Genomic DNA, 14,835 nt, shown 5'->3' with positions numbered 1-14,835 from the left:
TCGCCAAGCAAATGTTGTTGGTTTTAAAGGGATTTTGAGCTGCCATAGGTCCTCTAATTTTTCAGACCATCTATGAGCTATATAACGAAGCAACACTGAGACTATGAACTCTGCAGATTATCAACCCCTTCCATTTGCTGCAAGAGTTCCAATATGCTTCCAGCTTTTATCTTAGCTCTATCAGTTCCATTTTCTAACAACTCCTGCAGTGCTGCTTCTGCACCATGTTCTTTCGCTAGTTTTAATTGCAGTGGATCTCCGATGCATAGTGACCACAAGACAACAGCAGCATTCTCTCGATTGCGTGGAGAGCCGGTTCGTATAACCTCAACAAGAATATGAATTGGCTTGGCCTGACCGATCGCTACCCTGCCTTCATGGTGGCTTGCAAGGATTGCCATAATAGCTACTGCTTCATCTACCATTCCACCCCCAACATCCTTCAAAAATTGTATCGGTGGGGCTACTATACCAGCTTTTACAGCTCTTGGTTTATTTCCCTGATAAATAGATAGGTTGAAGATAGCAGTAGCAGCATCCTTCTTACCTGTAGGACTACCTTCACAAAGTAACTTTATTAGAGCAGTAGCAACATCCTCTGAAAGACTGTTGTCACCACATTTCTTTGTTCTACAGTTCCCTTGCCTCTTTGGTCGCTCAATACCGTTGCTTTCACACCACAAAGCAATCAAAGTCTTCAAAACATAGTTAGGGGTAAGGGTTGTATGCACAAGTGTCTGCTGTGTCTTGGGGCATGTTCTTCAACACACACACACAGAAACACACACACACATACACACACAGAAACACACACACACACACACATACACAACCACACACACACACAACCACACACACACACACACACACACACAGCCACACACCCACACACACACACAGCCACACACACACACACACACACAAAAACACACACACACACACACACACAGCCACACCCATACACACACATAGAAACACAGAAACACAGACACACACACACACACAGCCACACACCCACACACCCATACACATACACAACCACACACACACACACACACACACACACACACATAGAAACACACACACACACACACACACACAGACACACACACACACACACACATACACACACACACACACACAGCCACACCCACACACACACACACAGAAACACACACACACACACACACACACACACACACACACACACACACACACACACACACACACACACACACAGAGACAGAAACACACGCACACACACATACAGACAGAAACACACACACACACACACAGCCACACACACAGCCATACACACACACACACACAGAAACACACACACACACGCACAGAAACACACACACACACACACACAGAAACACACACACACACACACACAGGCACACACACACACACACACACAGAAACACACACACAGAGACCCTCATTAGCCCTGTCAGTGCTTCAGCCACTAAGTCAAAGATTAATGGAGCCAAAAGGTCTCCTTGTCTCAACCCTCATGATACACACAGACCCTCATGATACACACACACACACACACATATACCCAACTACAATATTAAAGCATAAGCACCCTTCAAACCCAGCATTTGAAATTAGTTACATAAACAACTGCTGATGTCTATATTTGTCTGTAATTGAATTTGACCTTTTGTATGTTCTTGTATGTGATCAGTGTAATTTGCTATATAAACAACTGTTGTTCATGGTGAGTGAACCTTAGATTCCCGTTTGAGACTGAATGCAATGACTCTTGCGGACAATTTGCATTAGCCATTGTATTTAGTCTTGAATTGTCCGTTTGGACAGTTTGGGGAGACTGGTATTTTTATGTTAGATTCATTCGTGAAGGTTATTATTATTTTCATTAATTTGATTAAATTTCGGTTCAATGCATTTCAAGTAGTTCTCCGAGTGCATACTTGATTATCGGGAAATTCATTTGACCGATGTCATGTCGTGTACTTGGAGATCAATGCGAAATACTGCCGAAATTTAGTCAAATTTTTGTAAATAATGGTAACCCTGACGTTTAAAGCTAACATAAAAGACAGTTTTCCTAAATGGGATAGGGCCACACCTATAAATAAAAAAGTGAGATTTTCATGCATGGAATTGCTTAGATGGATTGAAGTTGGATGAATGAAAGTCACATGAGCCCAGAATATGAGGATGGCGTCGAACAGTTCTTGCAATTTGCTTCAGAAAGAGGTCAACCGAATGAAGAAGGAAAATATTATTGTCCTTGCATCAACTGTTTGAATGGAAGACAACAATTACTCGATGACATACGGGACCATCTATTGTGTGATGGGACTAAGAAGAATTACACAACATAGATATGGCATGGTGAAGTGACAGACATGTAGAGTGGGTCCCAATCTGAACCGTTTGATGTAGAAATGGGAGATCGGTTAGAGGACATGATTCGTGACCTTGGACAAGAGTCTTTCCAGCAAGCACACGCCCCTGTGTATGAAGGATTTCTTCCATGCTATATGTAGCAAAGTCATTGATCCAGTCATGTTTGATGAGTTGGAAAATGAGGCCGCAATTATACTGTGCCAGTTGGAGATGTATTTTCCCCCTGCTTTCTTTGACATCATGATTCACTTGATTGTGCATCTGGTCAGAGAAATCAAATGCTGTGGTCCTATTTATCCACAATGGATGTACCCGGTTGAGCGATACATGAAGATCTTAAAAGGGTATACAAAGAATCTATATCGTCCAGAAGCATCTATTGTTGAGAGGTACGTTGCAGAAGAAGTCATTGAATTTTGTTAAGAATACTTAGAGAAGGCTAAACCTGTTGGGCTTCCTGAGTCTCGGCATGATGACAGAGTGGGTGGTAAGGGTTCAAGAGGACTGCAGGTGATCACTCCAAGTGTAGAAGATTTCTTACAAGCTCACTTGTATGTCTTGAACAACAGTAATGAAGTTTTTCCATACATAGTTAAGCATGAAGCTTTAGTCAAACAGAATAATCCGAAAATGTCAAAGAATTGGGTGTTGAAAAAGCATAACAAGACTTTCTATGATTGGTTTAAAGATACAATCTTTGCAGATGAGAATGCTTCAGAAACATTAAGAAAGCTAGCAGATGGGCCTAAAAGAAATGTTATAACCTGGCAAGGATACGACATAAACAGGTATTCATTTTACACAAAAGCACAAGATGACAAAAGTACAATGCAGAATAGCGGGATCACCCTAAGGGATGAATCTCAACACTTTGCAAGTGTCAATGACGCCAATCCCTATGTAGCTTCCATCCCTTACTTTGGGTTCATTGATGAAATTTGGGAGCTTAATTATGTGAAATTTACAGTATGTGTTTTCAAATGTAAATGGGTTGACAGCAACACCGGTGTGCGCACCGATGATATAGGATTTACGCTGGTAGATCTAAAGAAACTTGGTTACCACAATGACCCTTTCATCATGGCAGAACAAGCTAGACAAGTATTTTACGTGCAAGACCCTTGTGATGAAAGGTGGTGCGTGGTTCTGCAGGGCAAAACAGTTGGTGTTAATGTAGAAGATGATGATTCATACATGGACACCTATGTTAGTCCTTTGACCGCTCAAATCACTCGTAACGTTGTCGGAGAAGAGGAAGTTGACGACGTTCATGCTAATCGAAATGATCATGATGAAGGAGAATTGATTAACATCGTCTAATGTAATTTTCTGCAGAGACAAAGGTCACCAAAGCAAGTAAGTGACAACTACATTTTTCTCTGATTGAGGCATCGATTTTTTGTTTCAATTTGCCTCCTTAGGACTTCATCCAGCTGATGTTTGTCGCCAGTTTCATCATTCACCACCCTTTTCTTCTCTGTCTTCTCACGTTTATTGTTGTTAAACCCATATTTATGCTTTCTTCCCTTCATGTCTTGTTTTATCAAAACTTTAGCTGAATCTCCCATCTTCAGCATAGTTGAATCTCCTGTCTTATTCTCCAATGACACACTTTGATGGCCTGTATCTCTTTTCTTCGTATGTTCTAGTGTTTCAGCTTCAGAATGCATAAAGCAATCAGAATTTTCCAGTGATCACCAAAGGCTTTTGCATCATCATTGACATTCTCCACCCTCTTTGGTTTATGCTTCTGTGTTTTCTTCCGTGCCTCCTCGTTATAAATCTCAACTTTATTCGAGGTTGCACTAGAACGATCAGCACCAATCTGTGCTTCTTCCTCGTCTACCAGGACAATATCTTTCCTTTCAACTTTTGTTTTGTAAATTACAGTGTAGTTTACAAAAGCAAAGGTGAAAGGAAAGATATTGAGCTGGTAGAGGAGGAACAGGCACGGATTGGTGCTGATCCTTCTAGTGAGACCTCCAATAAATCTGAGAATTATAAGGAGGAAGCACGGAAGAAAACACAGAAGCATAAACCAAAGAGGGTGGAGAGTGTCAATGCTGATGCAGAAGCCTTTGATGATGACTGGAAAATTCTGATTGCTCTATGCATTCTGAAGCTGAAGCACTAGAACATACGAAAAAAGAGATACAGGCCATCAAAGTGTGTTATTGGAGAATAAGACAGGAGATTCAACTATGCTGAAGATTGGAGATTCAGCTAAAGTTGTGATAAAACAAGACATGAAGGGAAGAAGGCATAAATATGGGTTTAACAACAACGAACGTGAGAAGGCACAGAAGAAAAGGGTGGTGGATGATGAAACTGGTGACAAACATCAGTTGGATGAAGTCCTATGAAGATCCTCCTCATTCTCAAAGAGGGGAACGAGCAACAATTTGAAGGTTGTACATTCAGGAACTAAAGAATTCAAAATAGCTAGTAATAAGAGGGATTTGTTTTTTGGGATTTTCTGAGCAACAAGAGTGCCTACGCAAGAAGCTTGCACTTGAGGAGGGAAGGATATTTGCAGCTAATGAACAACTATCTTAACTATTTGTCCTTAAGATTTTACTGTTTCTTTTTGCTAATATGTAAATATAAATGGTATAAGGGTATCGCGTAAAAACATGGTCTATATTTACTTCTAAGATTGTTAGGGGTAAAAATGACCATGTCCATAAGCCATAGCCTTATATTATTTATATTTACATATTAGAAAAAAACAGTAAAATCTGAAGGACAAATAGTTAAGAAAGTTGTTCATTAGCTGCAAATATCTTTCCCTCCTCAAGTGCAAGCTTCTTGCGTAGCCGCTGTTGGTGCTCAGAAAATCCCAAAAACAAATCCCTCTTATTACTAGATATTTTGAATTCTTTAGTTCCTGAATGTACAACCTTCAAATTGTTGCTCGTTCCCCTCTTTCTTTTCTGCAAAAAAGAAAATCAATATCAAAGAAAACATGGATGAAGTCCTAAGGATGCCATGTACATGTGTATTTCTGAAGATATAGTATTTATATTCCATCAAACATACATTGACTGTTGATTACATGTAATAGACTTTTTATAACATGGTTGCCCCAAATCACAATTAAAAAGCACAACTACCAATCTTTCAGAGTCCTTTGGTTAATTTGTCTTGTCTCCTTATGTGGTGGGGTTTTGTTTAATAATATTATAGTTTTGCCTTCCAAAAATAACTTATGACTGATCCTCGATCTTTTCATTAATCCTATTTTGTATGTTATTGTATAAAAGATCATGGGTTCTCCACCTGCCTCCACTCCTACTCATCCTCTTCCTCCTCCTACTTCGGACGCATCGACTTCGACGTCTGCCGTGAAGTGGACACGCAAAGCCTCACATCTACGATCGTTGTTGTCGCAACATGCCCTTTTGCGGGCGAGTGAAGGCGAGGCTCACGGGTGCGCTTTCCAAAGGAGGAAAGATGCACGGAGTCGCCACCAACGTTTATTTGTGGGAAACGTCGGAAAAACCGAAGGAAACCGGTCGAAATGAAAATTCTAAGTTCGGGAGTTGTATTTACGTTTGAGGAAGGTATTAGCACCTCTTACGTTTGTCTCAAAGGACAACAACCTATTTTTCAGAATTGTGGAAATTGTGTTATCTTAACTTTTAGTTCTTTTTATTTTTTGAGGTCGACAAAAGCGGGGCTCTTGCTCCTGCGTACCTTCCATCGAAGAGGAAATCAGACCTACGTAGTTCTTTCTTAAGGGTTAATCACATGATTTCTTTTTACTTGAAAGGTGATCATTTAAAGGTGTTGGACCTTAAAAATGATCCATTAACTTGGTAAGAAAGACTGAGATAATATACTTTCAAATCCCTTTTTTTAGTGATTTTTTGTGGACGAGCTTGACTTGGCGAATTGATTTTAGCCTTAGTTTCACTTTAGTTATTAGTCAATTCAATTAAGAATGAGAAATCCCAAAGAGAAAACGTCCGATTGATTTTTTTTAGTTTATTTTACTAAAAGATATTTTTTTATTATTATATTATTATTTTATCTCTTTTTGGTTTAACCGTGGTTACAACGTGAACGATCGGTTAGATTTTGTTTTAACGGTGCTTAAACGAGATTACAACACAAATGATCGGTTGAAATTCATTTTATCATTTATTAGGCGAGAAAACGGCTTAAATAAACGGTTAAAGCACGTTAAAAACGGAAGAAAAGAAAACTGAAAGTAAACGAAATTAAAGTGAAAGTACACAAGACAAGAAATGAATTGAAAGTCTCGGATTCGAAAACTTACCCGTTGAAGAACAAAGAACGGATGAAGAACGGTGAAGAACGACGAAGAACGATGAAGAATTTCCACAGAATCGCTTACGGAAGCGTTACGGAAGTACTTCGACTCGATTTTTCTTCACGAAAACGTGTTTTTTTGCCCAAAATAGCCGAAATGCATAGCCAAGGGTCTTGAACATTTTGAAACAGCTCCCCCCTCCCCTATTTATAGGAAAAAAGGGTCGTGCTTGCCGCCCATAGACTTAATGAAGAAGATTTCTAAGCGCACCCGAATTACTAAGTTCACCCCCCTTTTCATATTTTACGGAAAAGTTACGGAAGCCTTACGGAAGTGTTTCGAATTCGATTTTCATCTTTTTTTCCTTCCCTTTCACCAATGCTAAGTGGAATATGCTTACCCGAGGTTTTCGGAAAATTTACGGAAGCATTACGGAAGCCATGGAAGCCTCGGAAACCATTTTTCAAAAACGTGGAGGAGCTTGCCGCCCAATTGCATCCTCCTTAAGCAACCCAACTTCCAAAATGTTCCGGAAGGGCCTAGATTTGAATTTCTATTTACACCTATCTTGATAAGTTCACCCCTCTTTACCTTTTTTGGTGATTCTTTTTCCGTAATGTTACGAAACTTTACGAATTTCGTAACGATACTTATTTTCTTTCCGTAAGGTTACGGATCCTTACGGATCGTGTATTTACTCTTTTTTAGCTTTCGAAGAAGTTACGGAAACTCACGGATTGCGTAACAACACCTCCTTTTGGTTTCCGCCACATTATGGAATTTCACGGATCGCATAAGCCTGCTTCCTTTTGATTTCCGGCATGTCTCGGGACTTCACATATTGTGAAACAAAGGATGCCAAGTATCTCAAAGCGGCCGATCAAAGGTTGCATATTATCAAGTAATAATCCCCGGACGAAATTAGGGCATGACAGTTGCCCCTCTTTACTTACCTTTTATCGGAGATAAGAGGAAAGTAAAGATAAGACACTAATTTCGTTCGACTTGCCCTTTCCGTGACTAGTTTATGATGACTCTCGTCTCTACTCCTTCTTTTTATGCACAACACAAAACAAAATACAAACAACAACAAAAACAACAATATCATATACATATACACATATACACATGTTTGGCGAAGGAACCGATCCGGAAAATAACAAAAATATAGTTCCCAGTCACCGGAGGCTCCGCGCTTGATAACGGAGGACACATGAACAGCGCTAGGCAATGAATTCATGAGTCTCCGAAAAAGATGGAGAATGGAGAATTGGCAAACAACGCTAGGCAATCAATTCGCGGGGCTCCAGACTCGATGGTGGAGGACATATGAACAACGCTAGGCAATAAATTCATGGGGCTCTGAAAAAGTGGAGAATGGAGAATTGGCGAACAGCGCTACGCAATAACTTCACGGGGCTCCAGACTCGAAGGTGGAGGACACATGAACATCGCTAGGCAATACATTCATGGGGCTCCGAAAAAAGTGGAGAATGGAGAATTGGCGAACAGCGCTACGCAATAACTTCGCGGGGCTCCATTCTCGAAGGTGGAGGACACATGAACATCGCTAGGCAATAAATTCACGGGGCTCCGAAAATGGTGGAGAATGGAGAATTGGCGAACAGCGCTACGCAATAACTTCGCGGGGCTCTAGACTCGAAGGTGGAGGACACATGAACAGCACTAGGCATTAAATTCATGGGGCTCCGAAAAAGGTGGAGAATGGAGAATTGGCAAACAGCGCTACGTAATAACTTCGCGGGACTCCAAACTCGAAGGTGGAGGACGCATGAACAGCGCTAGGCAATAAATTCATGGGGCTCCGAAAAAAGTGGAGAATGGAGAATTGGCGAACAGCGCTACGCGATAACTTCGCGGGGCTCCAGACTCGAAGGTGGAGGACACATGAACAACGCTAGGCAATAAATTCATGGGGCTCCGAAAAAAGTGGTAGGACCGAATGGTCCACCGGTTTTTTTTTTCACCAAAAAGGCAAACATGCTTTTTGCAAAGAAAAATAAATCATTCGCGAGAGCACCATATCTTAGAGAAACAATATACTTGTGCCAAGGGTAATCTTCCTTGTAACCGAAAATGAAGGACAGGATGTCAACATTTAGCTTTTAAATGAACATGCAGGGGAAACATCGGGCTAAGCTGAAAATAAATCACTCATAGTGTATAAAACTCACACAGGCAAGTGTTTCACCCTATTCCCAAACCATAACTGCACCATGACTTTTTTGCACATGATTTCCTATCGAATCAGAGATCACACGTACGATCAAGGATCAATAGGATTTTCTCGAGGGTACTGTTTTTGGAGAGGACGCTGGGTGTTTCGGTCTTTTCCTCTTTGTTCATGTGGGGTGGGATATCACCAGTCGAGAACGACCTTGAATGGCAATCTGTAGGGAAGAGACACCAAAAATGGGTTTTCCTTTGCCGGCAGTCACTTACCTTGCGGAAAATTTATCTGGTCTGAAGATCTTCCGTTCTCTTTCTTTCATTGATCGAGAAGTGCTTCTTTTCCCTTTTTACTTCCTTTCGATCTTTGATTGGGAATCCTTCCTTTTCTTTCTTTTGTTCTTTTCTTTATTTTCATCTTTTTCTTTTTCTTTTTGTTCATTTCTTTCTTTTCACTTCTCCTTCCCCATCCCTTTCTTTGGGAAATCGGGTTTTAGCATTCTATTCGCTCTCCCTTGAGGAGATTCCGCTGTCCTTTGCTTCAGGGGAAGGAATGAGGATTCTTTTTTACAGGCCAAGGTTCAAAAAGGTCTAAGGTTGTATTTCAATGGGGTCTTTTATCGTGGGAACCTAATCTTGATATCTGGGGCGAAACAAATTTGGGTGTAAATGTAACGACCCGCCTCATCGCTACGGTATCCACACTCTAATATTCGATAATTTCAATTTTTATAAAAAGAACTCCCTTAATTTTTTATTATGAAAATAGAAGTGATTTTGTCACAATATAAATTCATCCAACAACACGCCATTACTTAAGTGAATATGCATAATTACATAGAAACAATAATTCAGTACATGTCATACACATAACGAAAATTAAATATGTTCATATATATATATATATATATATATATATATATATATATATATATATATATATATAAAAAATTAAAATTTCAGTTTTACATCTTTAACTCAACAAAATAAAACTTAAAAACTAACTACGGAGGAGTTGATTACAAAACACAACTCTCTCCCAAAATAACGCCAACGTCATCACGTCGGCTCGGCGGCTCCTCACCAGAATCTTACTCCCTACACCCTGCCACTGTCATTCTGCTCCCACGAACAAGGTTCGTGATCATCACAGGTATCAACCACACGATACAAAATTGCAAGGGTGAGTTTATTATAAAAGAACCAATACCAATTCCAAATAACCACAATTAGCAAGGAACGTAGGCAAACATGATAAGCATACACAACAATCATTATTCAACACTCATATCTAACAAATATTCATCATTCACATCCAACAATTACTCATCATCCATCCATGGACCCAATCAAGACTGCACAGAATGGTGCATGCACCTGACTCAACACTCAGATGCAATGTGGTACGTACCAACAACAACCAAACCTCAGGAAATAGCCTAAGCGTGTCCACACGACACTCTCACTTAGGGAACTGTGCTGAGTTTGTCGAGACCACCCGATTGTGCACGTAACAGCCCCCCTCCCATAGGTGATCAGCCTGGGAGCCCAAAGGTGTTCCTTACCAGGTGACAGCCCCCAGTACAAAGTACACTTGGCCACAGTTACTCTATTTCCTGTGTCGTATGAGCTATGATCACGACCAAAAGTAAATGCCAAAGATCATGGACCAATTAAAGCACCTAAGCATCCCCTCAGGAATGCTTAGATTCTCTAACCACGCTAGTTACCCACGTCTGGGCCATCCGACAAGGTCAGTGCACTCTACCCCCCATGACATACACTTCATACGACGTATGATCATGGCCAAAAGCTAGTGCCAAAGACCCTGGAAGGTCAGTGCACAGTGCCCCCCACGATCATACACAACATCCAACGTATGAACGTGGCCAAAAGCTAGTGCCAAAGACCCTGAAAGGTCAGTGCACAGTGCCCCCCACGAACATACACAACATGCACATGCCAATGCATTTCCAACATCAATGAACAAATCATATTTCCATGTCATTCACAACATAAATATCATCTCATCTCAATGACGTTATCAACAACAACAACAACCTCATTTCATATTCACATATTCATCAATAATAACAATTCATGTTGACATGGTCTTTATTAACAATGTCATCTCAAATCAATATCATCATAATCATCATTATCATCACATATCAATTAAAATCCTCAATAGCAACATCAACAACAATTCAAACAAACACAACAATATCATTTCCACACGCACATCCTTCAAACAGCCAAAACAATATCATTCATCACAATATATATATCGCATCCCATTAGTTAAAACGTAATTTTCTTTGAAGAAAAATCAGCATGCACAGGGACAGGCAGATATCCTCATAGCTAGGTTCCCTGACCCTAACTATGGTGTTAAAATGGTAAATTTTATAATAAACTCCCCTTACCTATAGTGAGCCACCCCACGGATTCCTCGTCGCGTCACTTGAAGATTCCTTTTTGTCCTTGCTTGTCGATTCCACACAAGCCTCTACCATGCCAAAACGAAGGAGACTCAGTATGGATTTAAGAAAACAAAGCTAGTAACAGTGCTCTGGGTCAAACACCCACATCACTACATGAAAGAGCTGAGAGTATTTTGGGTTTTACAAAGGAACGTAATTTGGAAATTCCGACCACGCCAATGTGACCGGAGTTCAGTGTAGGTTACGAAAATAACATGCATTTCATGAAAGGATAATGTTTACAAAGTCTCTTTCTCTAAGGTTTTTCAAAGGAAGCATAAGACATGCAATGGAGGTTGCAAAGTTAGACAAGATGCAAAGACAAGATGAAACTAACAAGAAACAAGCATAGAACCATGGTTACCTCGAAAGAAAACAAAAGATCAGATTAGGGTTTTCGTTCTCTATCGAAACCGCAAGCCAAGTTGGAAATTCTGCTTCGGTTGAAGGGTTCCTCTCGGTGTGGGTTTTCAATGGAGAACAATGATGGTTTGTGGTCGCTAATGGTGGATGTGGGTGATGGAGAAAGTACTTGGAACTTTAGAAATGGATTTGGAAGAAAGAAAGAAGAAGAAATGACATTTTTCCTAAGCTACAAGAAAGCAAAGGCTGAAATGCTTAAATAAGAGATGCTCTCGGGAACGGAAGCTTCTAGCACACTCCAGATATTTTCTCAAAGATCCCAACGGTTAAATCATGGTAAAGTGTCTTGTAAAGTTGAAAACAAAATTTTGAGAAGATCCAACGGTTAACGAAGGATGGGCAGCTTTTCTACCGAGGAAGCTACATGTAGTTTTCTCTAGAAGCTTCATTAAGAGGCTTCCTCCAAAAGCTTCATTAAGAGGCTTCTAGAATACTCCAGACATCTTCTCAAAGATCCCAACGGTCAGATCATGGAAAGTTGTTTTGTGAAGTTTCAGAAAAAATTTCGAGAAGATCCAACGGTTAATGAAGGCTGGGAAGCGTTTCTACCGAGGCAGCTTCATGTAGTTTTCTCTAGAAGCTTCATTAAGAGGCTTCCTCTAGAAGCTTCCTCGTGGCTTCTTTGAGAAGCTTTCTCAAGAGGCTTCTTTGAGAAGCTACATCCTTATCTATCCACCCCTCTATTAACTAAATTAACTTCCTTAAAAATAATTACGGATGAAAAATAACGTAAAAAATAATCAAACATCAAACATAATTACTAATAATATATAGATATATATATCAGGGTGTTACAGTCAAGGTGTTGATTTCGGGCCGAACTTCCATATTATTCCATAAGGCACGCGTGACAATGATGATTTGAAAACAACGTGCAAAATTAGTCATGGCTACAGCCAGGTGGGCACTCAAGCATCCCGTTTATGGCATTGTGATACTACAGTTGGGAATTTACACAAACAGACCCAATGTTTCCAAATTATGTTCTCCCATCAGTTCAATGAATTCATCCATTCTTATCTCGGTTTATTCCGCAAAATAAACTCTTAGCATCAGTCCCTTGTTTCCAGAAGATACGTTTGCTTTTTACGAATGATTTATACTTCTTAACTATAATATGTCGACCTTCGCGGTCTTTCTTTCTTTTTCCTTTTTGTTTCATTTTTATATATTCACAAAATTATGCACCTATGGTCCTCTATGCAGAAATTTTCTTCGTATATCTACACTCTTATACATGACAAACTCTTTCTGTATATGCATTGGAACTCTCTCTCTTTACGTCACACGGTCAAACCCTATTTACATTCACAGATCTTTTTCGTTTTTCTCCAACGCACACCTATGGTTCATACAAAAGTTTCTTTATATACACTCGTTATTCACACACACAAGAATTTCTCTACACGTATTTTTTATAAAAAACCCTTCTATGCATATTTTCCTTTTTCTTTATATACGCAGACATTTTATTCACAACACTTCTCTTTTTTTTTTTTTATCATGATCTTGGTTTATTTTATGTTTAGGACGACGTTCCTAAATGAGAAATTCTACGCGATTCCGGAATTTCAACACACTATTGACAACAACGAAACAAGTACTAACGTAACGACTCAAATGATATGTATGCACAAAACAAATGACAATCGCAACAAAAAAAAACAAACGTTAGTCCCTCAAGTCATAGAAATAAAATAACATGTAAATGATAAAGGATGAAACATAAAAAGAACATGAATCTGGGGATCCCACAGTCATGTGGCTCCGCATGCCACCGGACTCTTGGGTCACGGTAACAAAAAGTGGGGTGGTCGACAAAAGCAGGGCTTTTGCTCCTACGTATCCTCAATTTGTGATGAGGAACTCAGACCCTCAGACCTACGTAGTTCTTGATAATTGTGAGAATAAAAATAGTCTCGGTGTTTTCTTTACCAAAATGCGAACATGCTTTAGTAAAGAGACAAAACTTCCAACTGATCAGAGCAACATATGCTTTTTGGATGAAAAACAATGTGTCTATCGGGGAAGGAGAGTTTGCTGATGAAATTTTCTCATAACTGTAAATGAGATTTTGGATGTTAGCATTTTGTTTCTAAACGACCATTTAGAGGAAACATTGGGTCTAACAAAGATAGGAGAAAATCACTCAAAGTGTATCAATCTCACACAGGTAAGTGTTTTATCCTAATTCTGAACCATAGATATGTCATGACTTGATTTTGCAAATCATTTCCTATCAAATCAAAGATTACATGCGTGATCATGGATCAATAGGACTTATTTTGGGAATGGTTTTTAGGTGGGGAATTTGGCTTTGAGTGTTCTTGGCCTTTCCCTTTTCTGTTTTTGTTTAGTGTGAGGTGAACAAGTCACTGACGCACGGGATTTTGGTTGGCAATCAAAGGGAGAGGGCCACTTTGGGTCGTGGTTTCCTTTCTTTTTTGTTTACTTGGTGACAATTCTGTATTATTCAGATATTGTTTGGTCCAAAGACCTTTCTGGATGTTTCTTCTATTTTCTTCCGATCCTTGATCGGGAATTTTCTTTCCTTTTTTTGCTTTCTCCCGCTCTTTGATTGAGAATTTTTCTTTTTTTTTTCTTTTTTTTTTGTTTTCCGAGGGCAAGGATTGACATTCTCACCCTGGGTCAAGGTTTATGATAAGTTGGGATTTTGGCTCAAGGCTTGTAGAACGGCTGGTCATGATATATGTCAGGGTTTGGCCAACGGTTCGGGGATAAAGAGGATGTCCTACATTATTTCCATGATACACATGCAACAATGATGATTAGGAAATTTTATGCAAAACTGGTCATGCATGCACCCATGTGGACACTCAAGCATCAAGTTTTTATGGTCATGTGACACTAGGGCTCAGGATTCATTTTCCCTATTTTAAGTCAACCCAGTATTTCCAAAATATGTTCTTCTATCAATTTATGCATTCACCCGAGTCTATCTTGGGTGTTCAAAAAAACTTTTCACAGCATTTACCCTTCAAATGTGTACACACATTTTTTTTCAAAAACTGGTTAAGATTAGTAAAATCTTTCAAAGAAAAGTTGGAAATTATCTCT

The sequence above is a fragment of the Glycine soja genome, chromosome 15, assembly GCF_004193775.1.
Source record: "Glycine soja cultivar W05 chromosome 15, ASM419377v2, whole genome shotgun sequence".
Classification (NCBI taxonomy): Eukaryota; Viridiplantae; Streptophyta; class Magnoliopsida; order Fabales; family Fabaceae; genus Glycine; species Glycine soja.
This window is presented reverse-complemented; position numbering follows the sequence as displayed.